This window comes from Nilaparvata lugens, chromosome 1 (assembly GCF_014356525.2).
Source record: "Nilaparvata lugens isolate BPH chromosome 1, ASM1435652v1, whole genome shotgun sequence".
Classification (NCBI taxonomy): domain Eukaryota; kingdom Metazoa; phylum Arthropoda; class Insecta; order Hemiptera; family Delphacidae; genus Nilaparvata; species Nilaparvata lugens.
The window spans coordinates 47,799,904-47,827,222 of NC_052504.1; the positions used below are offsets into that span (position 1 = coordinate 47,799,904).

The 27,319-nt window shown below is 35.8% G+C and overlaps 1 protein-coding gene across 1 annotated transcript in view; it reads right to left on the bottom strand.

Annotated features, from left to right (window-relative positions):
* LOC111043827 overlaps window positions 1-15,347 on the bottom strand; it is a 152,976-nt gene extending 137,629 nt beyond the window's left edge. The window contains exons 1-2 of the mRNA XM_039429555.1: window positions 14,852-15,347; window positions 9,421-10,418 (exon numbers count right to left, since the gene is read on the bottom strand). The gene's annotated coding sequence lies outside the window, so the exon portion shown is untranslated. The remainder of the gene's footprint in view (window positions 1-9,420; window positions 10,419-14,851) is intronic.
* Between the last annotated feature and the right edge of the window lie 11,972 nt (window positions 15,348-27,319).

A 27,319-nucleotide genomic window follows, 5' to 3' on the forward strand; every position in this document is an offset into this window, starting at 1 on the left:
CCGAGATCAGATTTGCATATGCGTCGCGCCAAATGCAGGTAACGAGTTTTTCTGGCAATATGTACGATTTCGCACAACAAAAGGTCGAAATTAATTTTGCTTTCGAGATTAATAATGCTCGTCGTCAAAAGATAATTAAAATAGACAGTTGAGCCTCCCCCTAATCCCCATGCGCCTTTGCGGTGGTCAGCAGAAATGAAGCGATGCACTTGCAGCGAGTTTTATTGCGAAATTCCAGAGGGTGGCAGGGAAATAGTGGAGAAGGTGCATGCATGCAGTGGCAATAGTGTATCGGATAGTGGAACGTTGTGCGCTCTCTCTATCAATCAATAGTGGAACTATTTGAGGGTGGCTAGGGTGGGGTGCTTTTTTACGGCAAGTCAAACGAAATCGGAGCGGGTAGGGGTGGGGGTGTTGGCGGCGAGCGGCGATTGGCCCAGCTGAGCCTCCCCCTCCTGTCATTGGGCCTTTGCATGGCCCGACAGCAGCAACTGCAATTTTTCCAACTAGCTTTTGCTATCGTCGCGACTGTCACTGCCACATCGATAGTTCGGTAAATAATTACCCACCCCCGTCCCACGGGTACCCCTTCACCTCTCCACCATTACCATATATTAAATTGAGAGGCTCAGTTTTGCTGCCATCGGCCATGTTGGAAATGCATGTATAAATCAGCGGTCCACTTCCCCCTCCCCTCACCCGGTGCAGCGTGCAGTTCACTGATATGCAGCAGCAGCAGCCAGACTTGAGCCGAGCACCGTCCCTCGGGACTTAATGCTCCATAAATGCTTTGTGCTGAATGATTGCATAGGGGGATTTTTTGTGAATGATTGATTGATCCACTTTTTCTTTCAAACAAATGCATTTGCATAAAAAGTTCATGTGCTCGTTATCAATAATCGATAATAAACTGAGAAAAGAATGATAATAGTTCTGGAAGGATTACGATAGTCAAACTAATTTCATTGTACAAGAATATTGTGAAGCATGGAGAAGTAGAAAGAAGGACATTGATTTGTTTCTAAAGTATCTACGGGAGGTGAAAAAATGTTGAAAGTACTCCCCATTTATTTGTTAAACTTCACTCCATTCACTTGAGTTATGGGTTTGGTTTCCATTCCTATTTTTCTGAATTCAAAGTATTTGAGAATATTTTTGTCAAATTCTCGAGAGGAACTTCAGAGAAAACTTGATGAAGGTGATTGGTGAATGTCCAATCAAAAGCACTCGGGACTGTCCTTGAATGGGTGACCGGCAGAGAATAAAGTACAATATATGCTTTCTTGCCACTTTACCTGATGGTCAAGACCAGCTCAACAATATATGAATTTATCTATCTTCAGTAAATGAAATTTGAATTTTCGAAAATAAAACATATTGAGATTGAAATTTTGAAAAATTTTATTGTTCCTCTCATTTGGTAGGCCAGTTTGAATAGAGTTACTAAAAGTGCATTTCACCATGGAATTTTGAGACATTTTTGAAATTTGTAGACATGAGATACCATTACATTGATTTGGCATTTGTTGTGGACTGGTCATGACTGTTATAACCTTGATTAGGTATTGATTGTTACAGTCGAGGAAATGACCCGAAGAGAGCAGACTGGAGAGCTCGTGTTTTCTTTTCATTAGCTGTCATAATACAATGCTTATGAAATGATGGAGAGAGAATTTAGACGTATCGAACCAGCCTACCATTGATTTCACCGTGCTAGCCTTTACAATTCCGATAGCTCTCACTGGTTTTTGTAGCTTCAAGTCTCACAATCTGGCAAATTATAAATATTATTAAAAAGTTTCAATTCAAATCAAGTACAGCAATTCACAAGCCTTGAGAATATTAATCGTTTTTTGAAAGTTTTCTGGCAATAAATATATGTCTTGGAAACTAGCATCTGACCTTTAACAGAGTATGAATCAGTAACTTTATCCAAATACAGTGGACTGGTAGCTTTAAAAAAATAATAACAGATGAATAAATGAATGTGAAATATTACCGTTCATTTGAAAAATCAGTAATTGCATTTATAATCCCTTTACACTCGCTGTATTGCTCATTACTGGAGACGGCTGAATTAAAGTTATCGGAATGAAAATATGTAATTTCCACTGTGAGGGGAGGCGGTAGCGTTAATTGGTGAACACGGAACGCCGATCATTCGTCGAGTGTTTAGCTAAAAACTCATTAATCCATTGGTAATGAGAGGATTCCAGTTGAAAAAGAAAAATGATTCGAAAAGCGAAATAAATTTGGCCGCTTTTTCTGGTGTTGAATGTATGGAATTTTACACGACCCTTCGCCTCTGTTATCACATACCTTCGTTTTTATAACATGCCGCTGCGAGTGAATAGCAAACAAAGCGACAAAATTATTTTCGGACTGAAGTGATTCATGGAAAACAGCATCATCAGCTATATCATCGTTGAAATATTAATCCCCGATAAAATAAATGTCATGTCTTTGTGAGGGGCACGCTTCATTCAGTCTCAATTGCGACAAAAGTTGATCCAATTCCGAAAAAAGATGCTTCAATGAGAGATATGTCACAAACTATCTGGTGAACGGTTTTTATATTTCTGGTATTCACAATATCTTTATGGTATGTTTATGACATTTATATTTTCATCAATGTTTTCCATACACGGTAATAGACATTTCATGTGAATAATAATGTTTTTTTTTTCATTAGATATTCTCAATTACTTCTTATTCTCAATCTATAACTGCCTCTTGATAGCAAAATTTTCACCATCCAAGAAAATATGAGTGCTGTAGATAGTGGAAACACAGAATTGAATTGATTGTTTTTATTATTATTATTATTTTTATTGCATCCCAAACATCCGAATAATCGGACTGGGGATAAGTCAAAAAGAGCAACCTAAAGGAGGTTCTCAACACATATCATAATACATTTATAAAATACTGTAATTATACAATAGTCACATGAAATATTAATATATATATATATTATATATAAAAACGCAGTTAGTCAAGATTACCTATGTACAAGGACCTGGGAAGAATCAAAGACAAGGAACAATAATATATCACTCCTGCAGAAACTCATCCACAGAATAGTATGGCCTTTCAAGTAACAGCCTCTTTAACATTCCTCTGAATCTTCGTAAGTCCGCCATGTCTCTAATATCCTGAGGTAATCTATTATATATTTTTGGGCCCATATATTGCGGAGATTTTTCAAACATGGCGGTTCTATGAGCAGCCACTGATAGGGAGGCTGAGTGCCTTGTATTGTAACTGAGGATTTCATTATTGCGGGTGAAGTTTGGTAGGTTTTTGTGAACGTATGAACAGATCTCCAAGATATACAGTGACGGCAGTGTAAGTATCCTGCTACTCAGGAATAGTTCTCGACAGGGATATCGGGGGGGCTTACCAAAAATAACTCTTAATGCTTTTTTCTGAGATCTAAATACTTGGATGAAGAATTTTGATCTTCCCCAAAGGGTTATGCCATACTTGAGGAAAGGAAAAAGATAACCGTAATATACCACCATTAGGGCTTTGAAGCTCAATGTGTTTTTGAGCACTCGCAGAGAGAAAATAGCCGAGTTAACCGTGGAGCATATTTTTTGAATGTGTACTGACCAGTCCAATCTACTATCTAGTGTTACTCCTAGAAGATCAACAGCAACGCTCTGCTGGGGTACACTCAAATCGGCCAACTCATTAAAGTTTCTGGCTGCAAAATGGGGGGGTTGGAAGGTAATGAACTTTGTCTTACTTGAGTTCATAGACAGACCATTTGCAGCAAACCATTTCTTGATATTCAGTAGCTCTTCCTGTGTTTGGGTGACTACAGCTCTCAAACTTGAATTAGTAATAATAGAAGATGTGTCATCGGCATACTGAATAAGTGGCTTAGTAGAGCAAGATGACAGATCATTTACGTATATAATGAATAATGTGGGACCAAGAATGGAGCCCTGTGGTACACCAGCATTGATTACAGCCCATTTTGATTGATAATTTTTATTGTCATGGTTTATTAGGGTGGCCTGCATCCTCTCTTTCAAAAACGAATTGAACCACCACAGCTCCCTTCCCCCTTTCTTTTCAATTCAATTGAGTATTCCACGTTCGGAAAATACGTTTCTGAGAAGTGGATTATGTAGAGGATGTAATATGAGGTTGTTCCTCCATACTTTTGTGCGTTAGATTTTATGAAATATTCTATCTTCCACAATTAATTCAAAATTCAAAACAGTCTATCATCAAAATGAAACAGGACAAACTAGTAGTTCTGTGAACAGTAGACTTCACGCAGTTTTCTCATTCACAAGTATATTCTGTTGTCACCTGTTTGAAATTTTAACAAACTCAGTTCACGTTTGAATTCGTATTCCATTCCATATGATATAATTCATCCAGTTCTGTGATAATCTTTCCATTTGATCAAAATTAATTTTTCACAATCAAAAATATCATAATTTCTTCAGCATTATTTAGTTCATTTGATTATTTCTAATCACCTATTGAATTAGTTTTTTCAAATGTGTGAATATTGATACTGATGGGCACGCATGATAATAGTATGACTGCAATGCAAAACAAAATATTTAAACCAAAGACCTCAAAGATTCATACCTTTTTAAGGTCTTTGATTGAAACTATAGACCTTATAAGGTGCGTACAGAGATATACGCGCCGCGAACATGAGCAATTCACTTTTAATTAGCTGACTATATCTGTATTATTACAGAAACGGTAAGATACAGATATAAAAAGCTTGGCATCAGCTGATTAAAAGTGAATCGCTCATTTTCGCAGCGCGTATATCTGTACGCACCTTTAGAAATACAGAGAAAGACTGGCTTCTCCAGACATATGTGTAATCACTTGTTAGCTGATTGATTATGAATAGTTCTATAGTCTGATCAATCCTATCTTCAGAGTAGATAATATATATAGTGATATCGGAATATAGAGAAATTCCTTTTCTTTTCATATTATCCTTAAAATGCAAATTTTCAAAAATTCTTGTGTATACATCGACGCGCATTTGAAAAAAGAATATTCCTGCCCAATCTCATCGAATGCTATCAACGTGTTTGGCCGTAATTGCGTTACATACATACAGACAGCCAAAGAAAATCCGAGTTAAAACACAGACCTCACTACGTTGGATCAATAACATTGAAAACTGATTGTTAAAAATTATTGAAACTCAGAAACAAGCATTAAAAAATAGAGGGACTTGAAATGCTTCTGAATTATGAAAGTTTGATGTGATAAGTTGATCGTTGCTCTTATTACAAAGGCTCCAGTGTTCTACCACAATTTCGCAACAACGTTATTCATGGTTGAACGGAAATTTGATTCCATTAGAGTTGATTCCGGCTCCAATTCCGATATGATGGATAAGAATAGAAATTGCGTGTTTAGTATGGCGTTTTTCTATTTCCGAGTAAGATCATTAGGGAGGCATAAAAGGGTAAATGGTTTTTTGGTGCCAAGCACGGAGAAATACGAGTGAGAGAGTGAGGTAGGTAGGGTTTGTGCCAGTCGCTACTATTTTGTTCAATTTGCGAACAGAATTCTTTAAAAAGCACACCGGCAGGCCTACTAGCCTCAATACAATCTTTATACGAGCAGTGGCAATCGACCCGCTAGTGAGCAACTGCCCTAGCGCACAATAAAACCTCGCAACAATGCTCGGCGCCGCTCGCAAAACAAGCCTACCATGTTATAAACATTCATGAAACGTCGATAAAGTATCGAAACTTTTGTTGCGCCGGATCGAAAAAGCTTTTTTCATGGAATGAAATAAAATATCCGATATGAAATCCACTTCGCAAAATCCCTATATTTTACTGCACTGAAAGACTTCTCAATATATACAATTCACTTGAAGGCTAACACTGCTATCAAATCTCTAATATTCATGTTTGGAGTTTTAATTCATGCTTTTTTCAAAATCTCGATCAATAATTCCATGAAGAAGAAAACATTTGATAATATTTTGTGGAAAAATAAATAAGATTTGAAATTTATTTATCAGTTTTGACGATTATGAATGCTCATGTTTCAAGGATGCAAATATAAAATATTTGGATGATTCCTCAGCGTTTCCAACGCTGAGTTATGCGAATTGCATAGGTTCATGAAATCAGGATTACATTTATTTCACAAAATAGTTATTAGTCATTATATTATTCAACTGAACAATACATTATTTCTGGGTATAAATAGAATGGGAACAAATAGTTTTCACTCTATTATACTTGGTATCAACGTTCATGGAATGTAATTTGAATAGTTTTACAAATATATTTTAAAGATTTTTCTGTTTCTTTAATATTTTTACAAAAGTAATCGAAGAAAAAAAGTTTTTCAGCTCGTTCAAGAATCACTCAACAGAATATTACTCTATCCAGGTCACACTGGGAACTTGACAGTGTGTTGAAAAGAATTTTATAAGTTCCTCCAAATTAAACAGGAAATATTGTTTTCCACATTTATCCAGAACTTCCGATTGGTTTGACCATGAAGATTCAATTTGGAACGCATATATATGATACTGTGAGTGTAGGTTTTAAGGAATTCCAAAATATTACGCAGAAAAATCGATATTCATCAGAGAAATATGAAAAGAGAAGAGTTTTTTATTTTTTTTACAAAAAATGCTTATTGAATAAACGTGAAAGCGAAGCAATCCTGCTGATTTCCACTGTAACATCTTCGAGGGGGTCCAGTTGTCAATGCCACCTAGCTTGGAGGCTTGTAAGATACCATTCCTAGACCTTCCAAACAATAAGGTGATTTCACCGTTCAATATAACAATAATACTGTAAGAAATACTACTCAATCGCCAATTCCACTAGTATGAAGTTGGAATAATAGCAATATTATTACTGTTACACGGTATTATACATTTCGCAGTTGAAAAATCTGCCCAGAATTTAGAATATAATCTTGTATACTTATAAAATTATTGTACTAGAGATCCTGAATATTGAAACAGCATTTTTGATAAGTATTCGATTGTTCAAGTTAACTATGAACTATAATTACGCAAGATCGGAAATATTCGGTTCATAGACTAACAATCACTGATGACTCACTCACCAATGTTTTATAAAACAATAATTCATCAACAGAATCGTTATGAGCAGTTTTGAACATCCTGGTACCAGATTTAATAGAAAATTATTGATATCATCTGATAGAACTTTTAAAACTGAAATAGCTTACATAAAGTTTTGGAGAATATTGCAAACTACTTGATTGAAAAAATTTTATTTAGTGAAGAGATTTGAAAAATTCTTAGGTTGAATAAGTTTCAAAACTTACTGGAATCGTTTCTTACAGTTTACGCTTTCCTTCTTTTTGAGAATAAAGTTTGAGAGATAAGCACGCAGCTCCCTACATTCTCACTGCTCAAAATTTACCATCGAGGAAGATAAAAAAGGTCATGGTCCTTCATGAACATTTGTTAGTTTGTGCAGAGTCAAATTCAAATGAGAAGAAGCGCTGAACAGGGCAGATAATTGGACATGTTCAGCGTGAGACTGTTTACGGTTATAAATTAAAAAGATTTATTCGCCGGCGAAAAATAGAACGCGCGCTAGCGTCGTACTTTTTGAAGGGGACGGATAAGAATGCGAAGAAGGATAAGAATGCCGAGAATGAGTGGAGGTGAGTGAGAGAGAGTTGACGAAGAATAATGGGTGCGAGAGAGACCGTCGGTGACTGCAAAGAAAGTGTAGAAGAGGTCGGTAAGAGTATTGCGGCAAAGTGAGGGACTTAACACTTTGTTTGCTGTGTCATTGTAGCTGGCAAACACGCGACTTGGTGAGAAAAGCAAAGGTGAGAAAGGTGCTTGAGAGCAAGGAATTCCAAGTTCTCGGCTTCACTTACGCACGCTAACTCCTCCGCTACTTCGATTCTATTTTACCTCCTATTCCTTCCAACTGATCTGCCTGCCTAGCTTCCAACTTATTTCCACTTCGAAACTAATCGTATCATACTCTGACATCAACACTTATCAAAACTACTCTACTTCAAGTAGTAGAAGTGATGTCCTGTTGAATAATTATTCTACTCTATGAACCTACATTTGTTCAAATTCAATTCGAGAACAATGTAAACGAATTTGAATGCAAAAATTGAACTGTAATGTACTCGCTTTACAGTCTGTCGTTTCAGAACTATCAACAGAGTCTTCCCAAACATTTCTGCTGAGAGAAAACTCTACAATACGCGGTGAAGTATTATCACTCATAATACAAATCCAAGGTTTTCCGTGAAATTGTAAATAGATCAATTAACTTCATAAAGATTAAAAAAAACTGGAATGAAGACAATATTATAATTGGGTAGACATTCCAATACTGTACCTTTAGTTGGAGTAGAGAATGAAAAATAAAGTGTTGGAGCATCAAAAGTGGGAATTTTTCAAAATTTTCAAAAAGTGGGAGTCAAGTGAATTCTATTCTTTGAACTATTGTTAATAATTGATACTTCTGGAATTTTGATTATTTATCTATTGAATAATATATTTTTTAATAAGAAATAGCCTAAGTTGAGTAAAAAAGCAACAAAAGGGATCCCCCAGAGATATTTTCATTCCACTAACTGGAGATCCTCAATATATCAAATCGATTTTATTATCGACATGGTTTTCTCAAATACCGTTGATATTTGTTTATTGAAAGTAACGCTTTTTTCTTGAAATCAAGTGTCTTCTTTCATAAGCGTTACTCAATTGTGAAGCTCCAAGAAAGGCTTTCCAAGGGTTTCACGCTATCCGGAAACATGCGTGTACAATTATAGGCTTTTATGCCCTTGTGAGTAATACACGCTTTTGCCAGGCCTGGAGGAGACACTTGAACATTCATTTCCAGGTTAACTACTTTAATTTGTCTTTTGATTTACAATAATATTGTATGTAGCTCAAGCAACACAAAAACTATTGAATGAATAATCAGAGTTCATTTCCCAAATACATCGATTCTTCTGTAGTAAGTTTTGGGTGTCTATAATTTAGGCCTTGAAGTTGACCACCAAATGATTGAAGTTCGATTGAATTTATTATTCTTGTTTCACCCAGTGCTCTACTTATTCGTTGAATTATAGAAAGTTTTTCAACATTTTTCATGGATGACCAGTTATTTAAAGAACAGAAAGTATATTCCATCATTCTCTTGTTGCTTTTCTCTTTGTGGATTGGATATAATTCAATGAAGTTGATGTTAGAATCCACATGCGTCCAAGGATCCTTGTTTGCTGTCAATACGAAGTCGTGTCGCCTTTAATGACGTGGGTTCTCATGACGACTGATTATAGACATACTACAAGTATCATCTCTGGTGAAATCACTAGAACAGGGCATACAGTACCTTTAAGTGACAACAGTAAGAAATGAGGTTTTGGTGGATTTGGTGGACTCACCTTTGTGGGAGACAAGCAGATGGGCGTGAGGCAGTATCGACAGCAGTTGATGTCCAGAGGGTTCTCCTTGTGGTAAGATTGGTCGTTGATGGAACAACGCGATAGCATCACGATTCTACAGCGTTTCTGTTAGGCTACGATTAACAGTCTAAATAGTTTTTTATGTTTAATACTTAGAAAAATATTATCACAACCATTTTGTATCACAAGTTGGACTCCTATATTTACTTGTATTAATCTACACAGTGCTTTTCTTCAGTTGACAAATGTCTTGCAGTTTATAATTCAACAGTTCCACAACACATTACAAACTGTAGGCCTTAATAATAAACGATTAAAACTTGTTTTCTTTTTTGGACGAATGGAAAATACTTTTTAAAAATTTAAATTTTTCTCTCTAAATATTTAGGCACATAGAATTTCTTTTCTCGTAAACATATAATTTTTTAATAATAAACCGCTTTTTTATTTTCTTTAGAACACCGAGTAACTTTATTTTTGCGAGTGCTTTTTGATTTCGAATTTAGGGGGTAATTTTTTGTTTTGTCTTGATTGAATGGTGTGGAAGGATGCCGTTTTTGGAATTCGTACTGAACAGTTGGATTAGGGGCCCGTTTATACTTGAGGAAGGGATGGTATTTGAGGGTAGGGTTGGAGCCTGTAAAAGGGTTAGTTACTTAGTGGTTACTGCATGGAGGTTTTTTCTGTCCTTTTGGGGGATTAGCCCCTCGTCGGTATTCTTATGGCTGGGCTGGGCTTACATCTGCCCGGGTCCAGTCATCATATAAGTTCTATGACGTGGAGCTATTACCTTATCACCATTTCACACACAAAGCACACTGTGTCTATAGTTCGCACCAAGGCCTGTTTGTCTATTATAACACTTGTTTTATAGGAGTCTTTGCAAAATGAATTGTCCAATAGTCTCCGAATTTCAATATCATAGCTTCTTTACATCGATGACTGACTGAGATGATCCATGCGCGCCATCTTCCAACCTGAAAAGCAAAACTGCGTCAGTCGCCTGTCGCCTAGCGTCCTGTTGGGCCTTCTCGCCTAGGGTGCTAAGTCACCGCCGCCGCCGCCGCTTCGTCGCCACACACACTTCACTTGTCCCTCCCTTCTCACGCTCTCTTTCTCTCCAACTTATCATACTTAATTTCCGGTTCTGAACACACTACAAAAGTGGAGATCACTTCTAAAGTGAAATTCAAATTAGTATTTACAGAAGGAAAGTAGGGATAGAAATTATGATCAATTATTTTCTTGGAGTTGATTATTTTGTTCCCTCATTACAAGTTTAAGGATCAAGATCTGACTGATAATAACTATCATTGGTTTGGGATTGAAGCTGACTTTAGGATTATTAACTTGACAATTTTCCCGAAATGAAAATCTGAGTGGATCAAAAGCAATAAAAGTATAACTAAGAAAACGTTTTTTTTTTTTGAAAATACACTCCACGCATGAAAACGACTACTATAATTTTCCAACTACTATCATTTGTACTAAAAAACATCGAAATAAAATTTTGACTTGAGATTTTGGAATTTTAAAGTTTTTAGCAATCATCCCATTATTCAAACTATTTGAATTTTATGTATTATCGTTATTCATATTCCAAAAAAGTTTTTAATAAAAAAAATTGGAGTCAGAAACTGACGTATTTTCTCATTCTGGTTTTCTGAAATCTGTATTGTGATTTTTAAAACTACGAGTGAACCTATACGGAAGAAGATATTCCAAAATTCTTCAGAAGTTGGATGTGGATTGAAGCATTTGCAAGTAATGTCCAAATACGTAGAATGATTCGCATTGTCATATCATATATTCGCATAAATTTATATCAATCTAAAAGCCACAATTACTTCACTCCTATCAAAGTGAAACCCGCACTATAATCTCTATAATCTCTATACTTTTAATCACCCCAAATGAAATTGATGACCCGATTTGATGACTAGGACTGATGTTGGAATCTAATTTCTATGATAACATCATTGCTAGATTCATTGTTGATGAGACTTGGGAAATATTTTCACTGTCCAAAAAGATGATAACACTGAAAGAGGGTTGAATATATATAATATTGAATATAATATAATTGTATTAATTATATTGAATATAATATATTCAACCCTCTTTCAGTGTTATCATCCTTTTTGACAGTAAAAATATTTCCTAGGTCTCATCAACAATGAATCTAACAATGATGTTACCATTGAAATTAAATTCCAAGATCAGTCCGAGTCATCAAATCGAATTTAATTTGGAGTGATTAGAAGTAGACAACAATAATTTATGCTCCAGTGCCGGACTTTTCCATGTAAAAACCAATACTCATGGTAGAAGAGTCTCATAAAAGTAACGTAACATGAGTTAGAGGATAGCCATGAGCTTCCGTATCAGAATCAGGTTCTGTTTATCAACTGATTTGGTACCACGGGAAATATTTAGTGTGAATGAATGTAGTTTACAGAACTGTAGAACGATTCAATATATTATGTGAGTATTAGGCATGTATTCAACAATGCTCTGGCAATGAAACACAATTGAATGACGATCCAATGTATTATTTGAGTACGAGGCATGTATTCAATAATGCTCTTGCAATGTGTGATCTACACCAGTGACAGAATATGTCAGAGTGTACTTGTAAAAAGGGGAGAACATAAACGTGTTTGGTGATCATCGGCTGCTCCCAAATGAGATAAGTTCATTTCATTCGCCATTGAACTCATTCACAATTCAACAACTGTCCACAAAGTTTGGAAATCTCGGTTATGTTTGGCAATTGTCATCAATTCATTAAATTATAACGCATCAAGCTATCCATGGAACTGGTTGAAGACGAGATTAGAGCTTACATTTGAAGGATGATCATTCTCTTTTGAGATTATCCTAAGATGGTTTATTATATTCTTCTACTCCAAAAACACTTTAGGAATTGTATCATTTGATATTGGTCGCTTAAGAAAGAAGTATAAGTAGTGTTTTTGTTTCTTGTTTCTGAATTTAGATTATTCCATCACCAGGGCTCAAATGATTCACGTATGAGATATTTTTGAAGAAAGTTTTGACAAATGCCATAGATTTGGTGCAATAGTTGGAATTTTCTGAATGAAATTCCCAATAATATTATATAAATTGATCTCAATATTGAGGGTTTTCAAAAGATTTTATTGGAGTGGTTGACTACTTCCTAAAATTTGATATCTGAATCATTGGTGAACTTCATGGGAGATTCTTATAGAAAAAATAATGAAGGCTGGTTCTATGAAAAAAGGATAATCACGGAGAGATTTATGATGGTATCTGGAAATACTATTCACCATGTAAATAATGTGAAGATAGATTCGTTTTTTCCAATAGATATTTGAATAAAATATCAAGTGTTTTGGAACACTCATCGAGTGATATATTATGTTAACTGTTTAGTCTTCGGTGGGCAAGTCATGTCCACTATTAGAAATATTATACAGTATAACTCCAAACCTTTGTCATTCAAAAAATGTTACAATTGAATCAATTTCTCCAAGAACAATTATTATGCAGAGCATAACATTCTATCAATTATGAAACATTCGAAAATGTTTGATTATTTGAGAATAAGTATTTTATTTTGGGAGGAATTATTCATTGAAGAACTCTCAAACTAATGTATATTGTCAATTTCATAATAAAAATCAACCAGAAAATTTTCAAATTCCAATTTGGAGCTATGATACATTCCAAGCTCATAATGAGCTATGGAAAGTATTCACAAGAAATCGGAGTTGAAGAAACGAGCATTCATATTCTTAGTGTTCCAGTCACTAGCACGTGACAATTGATGTAAGAGAAATCTAGTTTCTAGAAATTGAGTCATTGTCAATGTGAAGCATACGAAACATTTCAATTGTCGAAAAGTTCCCCATAAAATTTGAATAAATTACTTTTCAAAGTTCCAAATATCCAATTTTGAGTTTCTATCCATGATAAATACCAAAAAAATGTATACCCAATATAAATTCGGATCAAACATTTCATTGTCAAGTAAATTTTAAAAATATATATATTGGCAAGCCTGCATTATTTTTGGTATGTCTTTTTTGGAACACTATTTTGCAATATTTGCTTTGAATTGGAATATCATCCTATTCATTCCACAACAGTGCAAAATAATTATAGTGTTGGAAGAACTTATTAAATCATCCGAGAGAATAAGTAACTTAAAGAAATTTCAAGTTGAGAGAAGTTGTTTCCCAATATTTAGGAATTTTGTGGATTTATGGAATCACTCGTAGGCCTGTACGCTCAAATAGCCTCAAGAATACTTCACCAGAAACAATTGCTTGAAAAATGTAATTAAGTTCAAATCTTCTATTCAATTCAGCTGTTTCGTAAAGAGCCGAACCAATGGACTTGTGTGTGGACAGATCATTGAAAAATCAGTACAGTAGGCTATCTGATTCAATATATTGAGCCAAAAATGAATTCCACGTGAATAAGAAACCGAAAATATCTCAAATCTAAAGCAATAAACAATAGACTGGCCTACTTAGTTCAAGCTGATATTGAATCATAGATAAAGAGTGAAAAAATTATGTTAACATATTCTCAAACTTCTCAAAATATGTGATCTGCAGATACTGTATTGAATTGAGGATGAGATTTAGACTTTGAAAGCTCCATTTTTATCTGATCCTTTGAACACAGAGTGAGATTGGTTAGATTTGAAAAAGTTTTGAATGGTCAAAATTTCTACAAATTATAAATTCTACTCGAAACTTCCAAAGAACCTTGCCTTGAAAACATTGATTCTACAGAGAGCACTTGAAACACTGTTTCTCAAGAAAGTTTTCATGAGATTCGTTAATTTGATAATTTGCATGAGATGGAATTTTTGAAGTTCGAAGTTTCTTGAGAAACGGACAAGTTTCTTGATATGACCTATCTTGAAGAATGACAATCCAGATTGAGATATAATGCGTCATCAATGACGCATTAGAGAACTATACAATGGCTAGACACTAGACGTCTCTTCAATCTATGAGCTAAAAGTAGATCTTAGTATACTACACTTTTCACAAATTATAAAAAACAACATTGACAGCACGACTTTCAAAAGATTGGATGAGAACACTGATTTGAAGATTAGATGGAATTGAATCTGAACTCATTAGTGGAGAGGGTTGGGGTGGAGGTTTTCTAAGTTCCTAGCTTTCTTAATCACGAACAACTTTTTTCGTTCGAAAAGCAACTACAGTTGTCATGAAAAGAGATTATTCAAGAATTCAATATTCAAAACAAATGCTATAAAATGATATAACTCAAACTGTAGTCTAGGGTATTGCTGATTGTAATGTAGGTTTCCAACTATCAAATTTTTTTTTTCAATCAACTTGTTTTTAACGGAATATGGATAATTTTTGAAAATTGATAAACTCACTTAGAAATAATATGTTCCCTTATTAAATATAGATATGTTGTGTTAGTTGATAGACTAGTATGGGGAGCGGCTTTCGGCGGCGACGCAGAAACAACAGCTTTTTCAGAGCCGGAAGGAAGAAGACGGGGTGAGAAAGAAGGTGGTTGTGACGCTGGTGAAGAAGGAGGTGGTTAAAAGTGAAGGAAAAGTGGAGGAGCACGAGGGCAGTTGAGAGTGGAGCGAGTGAGAGAGAAGTTCAAGACAAGTCGAAGTGGCGCGGCAAAGTTGAGTTTTGAGTCGAGCGGTGGGGAGACCCGTCGCCTGGCGTGAAGGCTCCTTGTCAGACGCACAGTTCCAAGGCACAGATGCAAGCTGAAGACACACCCGAGAAGTCGGCGCGACTTGCTTGCGAAATACTCGAAAAAACTGAGCCCGATCGCTAGAAAAAGCGTTGCAAAAACGGGCAGTGAGCACCTTCACGCGTGCGGTGAGCACCTCGCAACTCTTCGATGCAGCAAACTGCACTTGTATGCATGTAGTGTTCGACTGGGCGATGCAATTGGCCGGCCAAGCCCCCCACCCCAACGTCGGCCGTTTGCAAAATTGCAAAACTAGTCTCCCCTCTTCTGCGAAACCGTCCCTCATCCCCCGAACCCCAACTCTCTGCACTCTCAACCTGCCACCGTTTTCAATTCCAACCCCCTCGACCGTGCGCGCACACGCGCGTCCAACCCCCCTAGCCATCCCTCACCATCCCCTCACCATCATACACATTTTATAAAGCGTCGATCTCCGAATCGAATAAAAAATGCACCCGCACATTCGCGAACACACACTCACTCACACACACGATCAGTCCCCACACACCCTCATATAGATCACGAGTCATGTCGCCTGCCGCCTACCATCCACCCACCCTCACACACACCCTTACATACATACACATACACATACTCACCAACCCTGCAATGTCACCAGTCTCATACTCATTAGTACATAGGCTAGCCTAACTTAAGTTATACTCGACATCAGTATGTGTCTATAATTATGATTGTGAGGCGACATGCTCCAGATTGCAATCTACTTGAACAATAGTACTAGTCCACTAAGTAAAAAATGTAACAAATTCTGTAATTAAAATTACTATGAGAATAAAAAAAATCCATGAACTGTTTGGAACTTGAATGACTGATTCCTATATATATATATATATAACTTGTTATTAAAGGAATGATGATGAGAGTGTGCTATCATTTTACTGTAACATAGGAAAAAAAATCTGGTGTGGTACACTCACACAACTTTCCTTGCTCATTGATCTATAAGCCTCATTCTTAAACGAGGATAATCTAGGGGAATAACATTATGCCGATTGGCGGCTAAATAATTTTATTAAAACTACGATTATACTATTGTTATTGTTTTCAGAGTACATTTTCCTTTGTTTGAATTATGAAATTTGAGGATTTTTTAAAAGTTGTCAAAATAGCTGTTCTACAAATAAAATATCGACGTGTGTTCTTTTGAATAAAATGCTCTACCCACCTATCTCAAGCACGAGAAGGAGGTTACAAAGTAAATTTCTCAAGGATGGGGTGGACCCCCTGTTAGTTTCTCAGGGAGGAGACTCATGCTAGTTAATAGAGCTGATATACAGGGTGATTCTTAATTATGGTTGAATAATTCAATACGTGATAGTAAAGGTAAAAAAAAGAAAAAAGAATCCAATAAACATATACATCCATAAACGCTCCATCAGCGAGCTATACAGGATGAAAGATTTCTCCCGGAATTCAGTTCCTCTGGTGATGCTGAATTGTTTGGGGACTAGTTTTTGAAAAACTTATGCTGGATTCATATGTAAAAATATCTGAAAAATTGAATAAAACTAGTCTGGAAGCTGTAGTGTGAGTAGTTTTTGAGATAAAAGTTGAAATATGCAAAAAATCTAAGTAGAAAAACACAGACTTCTACGTTTGTACGCACACACACACACACACACACACACACACACACAACACACACACACACACACACACACACACACACACACACACACACACACACACACACACACACACACACACACACACCCAAAAATCATGTTTTTGGACTCAGGGGACCTTGAAACGTATAGAAAACATTAAATTAGGGTACCTTAAATTTTTTTGGAAAGTAATAGGCCTACTTTCCTTACCTATGGTAATAGGGCAAGGAAAGTAATAATAATTTAAAGACATATAACGAAAAAGAAGATGGAAATTGAAGCTTAAACAAAAGAATTGAGAATCAGAGAAGCTGATGCCTGGAGAAAATTTCTGTTGAATACTATCATTAATCATAATTATTAGAAGAATTCGTAGCATTAAAAGCTGTAAAAATGCAATGTTCATGTGAGTGTTTCCTACAAAAACAGATACTTTTTCACAGCACTAAAGTCCTTATCAATCAACTCAGTTGAATAAACCAAAGGATATCATTAAATTGAAGGAACATTTATTCTTGAGACTAATTTCATAGATGAATTCTACTGTTTTTATTTATGTTCATTTCATTTTTCCTTCAATACAGTATGAGAATATCAACATCCCACACCTGTTTGGCCGTTTATGAGTCCATGAATGATTGATATTTGCAAAATTCTAATGCGGTCCCTTATCAAAAGCACCAGATCTTTGCAATTCCTTATTATACAGGTAAGAATTCGCAATTTTTCGACGCTGGCGAATTAAGTATTCAGGATACAGCGACGGACGAATGAGGAGATATTCCCATGTAAATAGATAATTGGCATGTAATTTGCGTCGAGAATTCATTCATTCTGAGGGAGAACATCAGAATGGTGAGAGGAGGGGGAAGATAGGCAGGCAGTCAAACTGAGGAGTAGGGAGGGGGCTCTAGATTTATGGCCAACTTAATAGCTGTTTCTGTTCTGGATTTCTTGACTTCCACGTCCGACGTCCGATCGAGATGTAATTTATCGATTCCAGTTCCAGTATGATTCCTATCCTGAATTCGCTTATATGGAAATGAACAACAGTGTGCAGTTGCCTGGACAAGTCGCGTGAATAACTAGCTACGTAAGCACCAATATCTCTGACGGGCATACTAAGTTCTCTAGTGCTCTTTTCTCTATCCAACTTGATACTTATTCATATCAGACTGCAATGTTCAATCAAACGCCCAGCTTCCTCACTAGTGCAACTGAGCAACCTTTGTATGATTCCCACATTAATGCAACCTTAATAATATATTCTTTGATATGTTCAAATTCAGAAAAATCTAAATCTCTAAAGAATTGCTCTGAAATGCATAAGATGCCGTTTAAGAGAGTCGATGAAGTTAATGCTCAAACTTCGATATCCCATGCCATCATATCATTTATACAACTATTTTTCAATATTATTAAACTCCATATTGTTATTTATCTATTTTTTTAATTGGATGATGTATAGAAAACGTTTATTAGCAAATTCTTTCAACCTATGATTCATTTCAAGATTACATTGTTTCTGCCCTTTTTAGAAATACTTCTATTATTTTTCTTGTTAGAATTTTAATTTTTATCGTAGACATTTATTTGTGCTCAACAGTTCAACAATTTGTCCGATCAGTGGAATTGGGTCGAGAGTACGGAGTACATGATCTCCCCATTCAATTATTTATTAATCATATAGCCAAACTATTAGCTGGTACTTTATCTCACATCTCAACTTAGTAAAATATTTTAGATTATTACATATCATTAAAAAATATTGAATAATTTGTTGAATAATACAATATGCAACAAAGATGTACGATTTGATAATTAATTATTTGTACATAAGGTTGAGAGGAGCGAGAGATACAGCAAGCAATAGAATAAGAGAGAAAGGGTGTGAGTGAAAACTTGTGTTCGACTGTGATTTAGTGCGCGCTTGCGCGTACCCCTCTTCCCCACCACCCAACAGTATTATTATCGCGCGGGCGCATAGGTTCGAAAGTTTCCGTTTAATTTTTGAAAATGAATTAGTAGTAGTTTTTTCTGGAGAGACTAGTGTCCAAGCTCTTGCCTACGCACAGGGGCACGCACGCGCCCAAGCCAAAACATGCGTATAAAGAATCGTCTCATCATAAACAAATTGACGCATGCGCTGAAGCCAGTTGAACGAATATGGCAGATAACGAGGAAACGCTAAATGTGAGAAAACCCAGCTTTTGGTGGGGATATAGGGGCTGCTAACATTTTACCCCTCTCTAACTATTCTCCTACACTCTCTCACTTCTTGTTTTCCTTATTATTGTACTGTTCGTTCGTTTCTACTTCGTATTTGTATGAGAGCGTTTTGTTCAATTCTGTTTTGCGTGTGTGGGTGCGTTCGTGCGAGCGTTCGCTTGTAGGCAGGCGAGCGCGAGCCTGAGCTTGCGTGTGATTCTAATTATTATCTGTCACTGTTCTTCTAATGCACAATATGTATAGAGTTCGGCTGAATGTCGGCCCTCACCCACTTCCCCTCTGCAGCCCTTTAATTCACTCCACACAAGCACATCTAGGTCTGTCGAACAGTGCAGTGCCTCTTTCCAATTCCATACTATTATCACTGGAAAATGAAAAAAGTTTCGACTACTATAAACAAGTTGCAGTGATTATTTTTCATTAGTCAACACGGACTTCACCTGTTGCTTCTCGCAACTTTCAATTTTTTCCATTTCAATTTTTCATTCACTTCCACAGTACCCATCAATGAACATTCCCATTTCAGATTGTCAGTGATATTCTATGACCTATTGAGAGAACAGAAAAACATTGATGAGCCAATCATTCACTCATTCATTTACAAAATACATGATCAAGCTAATGAATTCAATTTCGTTCATTGAATGATTTCTACACTTTTCTCAATTTTCTACATTTAAATTTCCTCAATTTTCTTAAAATTCTACATTTCTATTAAATTTTTACATTTTAATTTGTTTCTGTTTTTGCGCTACGATACCTATCGTGTCAACGTTTAGACAAAGAATTACTATGTGTTTTGATTTTATCAATGATAATAGTATAACATAAGTAAAATATGAACTACTTCATCATAAAAAGTTCTGAAAAGAGAATTAACTCTTGATTTAGGCATAAAAAACGAGCATTAATGCAAAATGTTCTACCACTTGATAAACCAATTTGAAAAAAAAAGTTGGAAGAGGTGTTGATTACATGAATTTACATTCTGGGAGGCCTAATTGAAGGAACGAGTTGTAAAAAACTGAATTAAGTAATTATAATTGAAGGGCAGGGCGGTAAACGGCTTGTAAATTATTTTTTCATTCCCCACAGACGAGTCGCACCACCTGTGTAATGCAATTAAAAAATAATAGACTTTATTACAAGGTCGACTGAGCGGGCGAGAGAAGAAAACACCTTTTTTGCATTTTTTTCAGCCGACCACAGTGAGAAGGGTTGGCAATAAAAAGCGAATAAGCTCTCTAGCAGCGCTCCGAATCTGTTATTCTTTGTTGATTTTTCTCCCTCATGCGACCTCTGCACTGCCACACTTCTGCAGGCGGCAGAAAAAATTCCATTATGAAGGCGATTAGTGGTTGTTAGCACAGGTTAGAATCATTTCCACCTCATAAACTCTCTCATTCTCTATTGCAGTACACTTGGGCGCCGAGTTCATTTGTTTTTCATATGGGTCAATGAATATTTGCGAAGGAAATGGACCAATCAATCTATTCGTCACTTTGAAAATTGAATAATTTTTCCCGATATTTTACAATTTTCTAGTAAGTTTTAAAAATCAATGTTGTTAATGATTGAGGCAAAATTATAGATAGGGATTAATGAAGATAATATTCCTGTTGTAATGAAGTTAGTATAAACTAAGAATTAGAATAAAATATTATCGTATCATTCTGGAATATTCAATATGGGTCATTGATGCCCACCTGATAATCTTGTTAACAACGATTGATTTAAGAACTTTATCAATGATTTCGACCATCGAAGTTGGTTTTCATATTCCGTTTTTTCACTACTGATTTATCAAGAAGGTCTAAAGAAGAATTGAGAAGATGAATCTCGCTGTTGTCAGTCGATGATGTTGGAAATGTATCTTCCTTTTCAGATGTACTCGTAAATACAAAGAATCCATTATTTACATCACGAGTATTCATCTATAGTAGATTCGATAATAACCATATAAAGTAGATAGTACCGGATGGTAATACTCTTTTAATAGTGCTTTCTTGTTATATTATCGAAGAATTTATTTATATTCTTTATTTAGAAATCATTAATTAATATAGAGAGTTGAGATACTTTTTTCTTTCAACACTTCATGTGAGAAAACTTGCATTACGTGTAAGAAGAGATAGTATTCATTTCAGGGATGTAACTTCATTGACTCAACTGAGTGCACCATTCATACAACTCTCAGCAGTCAACGTAAGGAATGGCAAGAAGGGTAAATCACGACATAAGCCATACTGATGGTGAAGTGCTGCTGTTGGATAATCTAACTCTAGTTTGTGAAATCGGATGCAAAGATGAAGGGCTAGCAGTGATCGGGTGAGAGGGGGTGGGGTCGACACAAGTAAAACTGGCCGAGATATCTAGGGATGCTTGGAAGGGTGGTGGGTTAATCTTGTTCTCAGGACGGACGAGCGGGGGATCCTGTACTCTGTACAATACTGGCACTATCCCATACAATATCCATTGGAAACGAGCCGCCTAGAGCGTCTAAATACGTGTACGTCGTGGAGTGTGTATGAGTGCGCGTGTGAGAGTTTAGCTAGCCTGTCATCTCGTTCGACGGAAGGTCGATAAGGCAGAGGCCGTGGCAGAGCAGAGCATAGTCGAGAGATAGAAGCTGAAGAGAAGCTCCCAAGTCTTGCCTAGTCTCTCGATCTAGGATGCACCTCACTATACCTGCCATTGACCCACCTGTACTATACTGTCCGTCGCCCATACTTACCGTCGAGGTATTTATAATACCTTGTACTACTAAACCTTATTGAACTACTAAGGCACTTGGATATTGTCATACTACATATATCAATAAAAGAGAGCGGGGGTAGATTGCGAATAATAACAAGACTACTAAGCAAACATGTGCAACAAATCAACACATCAATGAAGCATCCACGTTTAAAATTATCTGGAACTAGTTGCGTGCTAATTGATCAGATAGGTGGCTTTAACGATTTCAAGAATTGCTTGACTTATATAACTAAAACAATTCAGAACATATAAAATGGGGCAAATATGTTTTTGAATGTACGAGTTTTGGCTCCAAGACTATGTTTCCTACGCTGACTAGCATGGACATCGAGGAATATTTTCATTTCAAAATTTGGGAATGGAATAGTTTTGAGCCAAGCCTGTCCCCCCTCAATCATATCTGTATGATTTGTGATTGTATCCTCAAATAAATAAATTTGAAAGAGAAGATGAAGGAGTAGGATGAGGAAGGTTTAAAAGTTGTATAATGATGAGCACCTGCATGGAATGTTATATTATTTACTTGTTAGATGGAGAAGAGTTAATCCCTGGGTATTTGATATTGAGGCTCAGATATAGAATTTGGATATTGAGAACGGGATAAAATTTCCTATTATGTAGAATAAAGTCACCCAAACACTCAGAAATCTCTGTGGTTGTTCCAATCAGGATGAACAGAACCAGAGAGTATATAAAATTTTTCAAATAATGATAGCTCAACCAATTTCAATGGGGTTACTATTCACTTTTTATTGTGTGTTCTACTCTTATGTTGTAATTTTTTAATTTGTAATTTGGAAATGAAGCTAAATTAAATTCAAACATGAAATGTCTGAAATTAATAATGTTTTCAACGACCATTGTACTGTAAAATAAGAATAATATGAATTGTGATTCATGAAACCGGGATGAAGTGACAGCACTTTCCAACGTGGGCGAATTTTATTTATAGTGGCTTTTTCTATGTTGGCTGCTGGTTGTTGACGTTTCAAAATAGAAATTGCACTTTGTTTCTGATGGAAATGACCTGCACTGATTCAAAACGAATAACGCTCAATGCTTGTAGTTCAGCTGCAACATTGAAATTGAAATTTTATGTTCCTGCCCGATTCTTATTATTGTATTGCTGTCACATTTTCAGACAAGTCCGCAGAAAAATTTCAAGTGAAGAGCAAAAGTATGTTTGCAGCCGATAAATAATTAACAAGTCGCCGTGCGTTCTGTTTGCCGGCAGCCAGTATTCATGGTTGTTTGGGATGAAAAGCTGATATGTTGGCAACTACCAAAGTTGATGGTTCAGTAGAGTGTGGGAGGGGGAATGGTGGCGATGAGGAGGAGAGTGCTATATTTTAAATGATGGTGTAGGGAGGAAGGGAAGGGTTAGTCGATGCACACACACCGAAGGGAACACAAAGAGAAGGGAAAAATGATGCACATGTGCAGCGGATGCGCCTAGAAGGGCGAAAAGGGAGGAAAAGGGACTGAGAAGGGTGGCCTATGTCAGTGGTGGGGAAAATGCACGATGCACATTCCCTATATATCTATATATTGTTCATTCTATATCAGTTGATACCAAGTGGAATAGTGTAGAGATGTCCAGTGTGTGTTTGTGTGTAGTGATGTAGGGGATAATAATATATACATATACTTATATACTCGAGTATATGAAGTGTCCGTATATAAATATATATAGTTACTTGGAAAGTGGCGATGAGGAATCCCATTTTCCACTTGCATCCGTCCCCTGCTATAAACGTTTTCATAATCATTTTCTCTCGCTAACCCCCACGTTGCAGCGAGTCTATCCTCATATATCTCTCACCTATTCTCATTCTCCCTCTTTCTCACTCTCAACACTTACTCTCTCTTTCTCTCCCTTCACCCACTTTCTCTCTCTCACTAGTCAACGACGACGACACAACACCCCGACCGCTCGCGCTTTCAAATGTGCAGGCTTTTGCATTTTGAATGGGTATTGATAATATTGAACTGGCTTCTATTATCTCTCCTCCGGACTCTGTACTGCCTACCAGTCAACTAAACCTCTACCCTCTGCCTCTATAACATTAATTCCTACTTGCTTTCTCGCTTCCAGGGTTTTCAACTTCCTAGGCAATCACCACGGTGCGTATGCCTGCTCTCTCTATGCGGTAGACTAGTCAACTAAATTGTCTATTTCGAGTATTTTGTACAGGCTTTTATTGAAATTTGCCTTTTCCTTCCTAGAATTTTCTCCATGCATAGAGCGGACAGATAAACCTCTTCATTCAGTTAGCATTTTATCAGGAATACATTATGAATAAACCCACAGTTATTTGTTTGAAAATAGAGTACTATGTATCTCTGATGCTCAGTAACTACTACATGATCATGCATCAATCGTATATATTTCGAAGATGAGAGGTAAATGGAAGATTATAATATGAGATTCAAGAAATAATTCAATAGAAAGATAGATAAATAGCTTTTATTGATTGATTGATTGATTGAGTACTTTATTTATGTAGATTACAATATATACTGGCTTATACACTCATATACAATAGCTTACAATACAGCAAAATTATAGATGAATTTACAAAATATAAATTAAGAAAATAATTATTGAGCTGTATATGATATGAAAGAAAGCAATTTGTAATAACTATAGATAAAATAGATAATATTGTTATGCATCTACATAAATTGGCGGAGCTTTGGACATATCAATGTCCATTCTTCGGAAAGAATATTCGAAGTATCCTTCCCACTAACTCTCTACCGAAACGTTAATTTCATCAATTCAACTAAGGATTTATTCAAAATTGAAAATATTGTAAAAGTTCTAATTAATATGAATATTTAAGAGAGAAAAAACAGAAAATTAATAAAGTAAAATAATTATATAAGTAAGATCAAATCATTAATTATTAAAATGGAGTAGGCTGAAAGTAGATCAGGGTAATCAACTTTCATTAATATACAGCAGTATGCAGTGGATAATTGAAATAGCATGAGTTTATATAATATATACAATTTATTCTATAACAGGTTTATAGGTTTGTATTTGTGGGATGGGTGGGGGATGGTTGTCATGTTCTAGGGCTGGACAGTTTCAGTCATTTGCTCCAAAAGATATTTTCTTAAATTCAGGATGAAGCTCGGTCGGCTCTCGATGGACCTGATAGTAACGGGAAGTGCATTCCATGCTCGACAGGCCCTAACTAGAAAGGATTTTGTGAAAATAGTAGTTCGATGATTGTGTATCCTTTAGGACTGAGTGCGAACTTAGGACTCTAGTTCTCTTCTCTAGCACAATTTTAAATGAAGGGAAGTGAATAATAGAATAAAAAATAGAAATACAGAGAGAGAGAGAGAGAGAGAGAGAGAGAGAGAGAGAGAGAGAGAGAGAGAGAGAGAAAGGGAGAGAGAGAGGGAGAGAGAGTAGGAGGGAGAGAAAGAGAAAGAGAAGAAGATAGTAAGTGAGTGGGAGAAAGAATGAGTGTGAGAGTAGAAAAAATAAGGGAGGAGGAGCAGGAGAATTTGGAGGAGAAGGGAAAGGTGGAACAGGGATTTACATGGAATTATTTTTTGAAGTGAAATTCATTCTGAGTATATTTATAGTGAATAGTTAATGAGAGGAAGAGATATACAAAAACAACGAGTGTGAGAGAGCGAAGAATCATCACGGTTTATATCATAAACATAATTATTAAGCTGCCCTACGATTACGGTACAGTTCAGAAAGTGTATTAAATACAAGTGAAGTTTACTGTTTTAATTTGGTTCAACAAAATAGTTGAAGTCCAATATTCACTGTACAGTATTAGTGTTGTATCTCATGTTGCTAAGGCGCCTTGATTTACTCCAAATAGAAAAAAATTGTTCTTTATCAAGAGCGTTTCTATTTTGGTAGCACATAACATTTTGTGGAATCTCTATTTTTGTTTTTTCGCCAGAAAAAACCATACACCAGGTCATTTATTTTTCTTCATGGAAGTGGAGACGATAAAAGACAAAAATAGGGAGTTTCAGAGTCGAATGATACTCTCTTTGTTCCCGCTGTCTTCACTGAGTTGCATCGTTACGTCATTGACCCTTGCGATAGGTTATTTGGTTGAAAATTGAATTCCAGAGTCAGCCACTCTTTATTAAGACTCCTTGAAAAATTTCCATAAGAACGTTTATAAAACCACTGAAAACAATTTATGTTTCAACATTAATTTATGTTCTCTTCCTTTATAATAATGATGGTAGACAGTTTTCAATACTACTTCATGGATAATCCACCATTATTCACAGTAATCAGATAGGTAATACATACACATTTTTTCTAAAAAGAATTAATCTAAAATACAATTAAGCTAACAATAATTATTCTATGATACTATTGTACATTTTTTCTATTGAAATTTTCATAATTATCATAGTTATTCAAAGCAATTGAATAGTAATTGGTTCTATCCAATTGAATGGTCAGTACTTTAAAAAAGTAAACACTTTTAGGTATTCAGGCGTTGTCATTTCTGAACAAAACACAGGAGTAACAGAAATACAGAAGGGTCGCCGCCAACCTGTCTCCCCAGGTCATACAGAATAGGCTAAATCGTGCTACAAACTTAATGCCCTCAAAATTGTTATCACATACTATTAAATTCTTTATTAATTCTCACAAAAAGTACATTATCAAAATGATAGAGAGAGGAAAAAAAGGTATCCTTGTGCTATTCCTCTCCCAAATTTATTAAAGGTTACACATAGTCCCAAATAGGTCAAGTCTTCTAGTTGAAAATTAAAATCTATAAAACAATTATCAGTCCAAGATTGCTCTACGGTGCTGAGACATGGAAGTTAGATAGAAGAGAGGATAAAAAATTGATTGTATTTGAGAGCAAGATCCTTAGAAAAATCTACTTAAATAACCACTTAGATATGTATGCTCATGGCAGTAAGTTACCTAGTAAGTAAGTAAATATCATAGTAATTCAAAGTTTTTTATGCTGTTATGTAATTTTATATGTTCAATCAACGTTCAAAGTTATTCCCTTATAATATTCAGAGTATTTTGATTAGCTTCTATCATGATCACCTTTATCTTCTCATATCCATTTATCCACCTCCTTCTTGCCATCTTCGTTATCATTGTAACCTCACCATCTCCACTCCTTCATCATAATTCACATCACTACTTAGTTGTTATTTTATATTCTAAAGTTGAGATTTTTATTTTTCTAGAGTTAATGAAGCACATTTGGGTTTTTCATTTGCATTCCTGTTGCTGCAATTAAAAATTGATTGAAACTGAATAAATAAATACACAGCTATTGAAGAAGTATAAATAACTATTAATATAATAGCTGAATGGCTATCGAAAGGAAGAGAAGTATAATTATATCTGTGCCTGTCTTTCAATTTGAGCTGATTGGGGAGAGCTGAAGACTTAAGTGAAAACTGTTGTTCGCATCGATGACTTTTCCAGTGCTGTCAAATTCCGCCAGAGGGGTCTGAGAGGTGTCACCGCAGTAATGCACTTC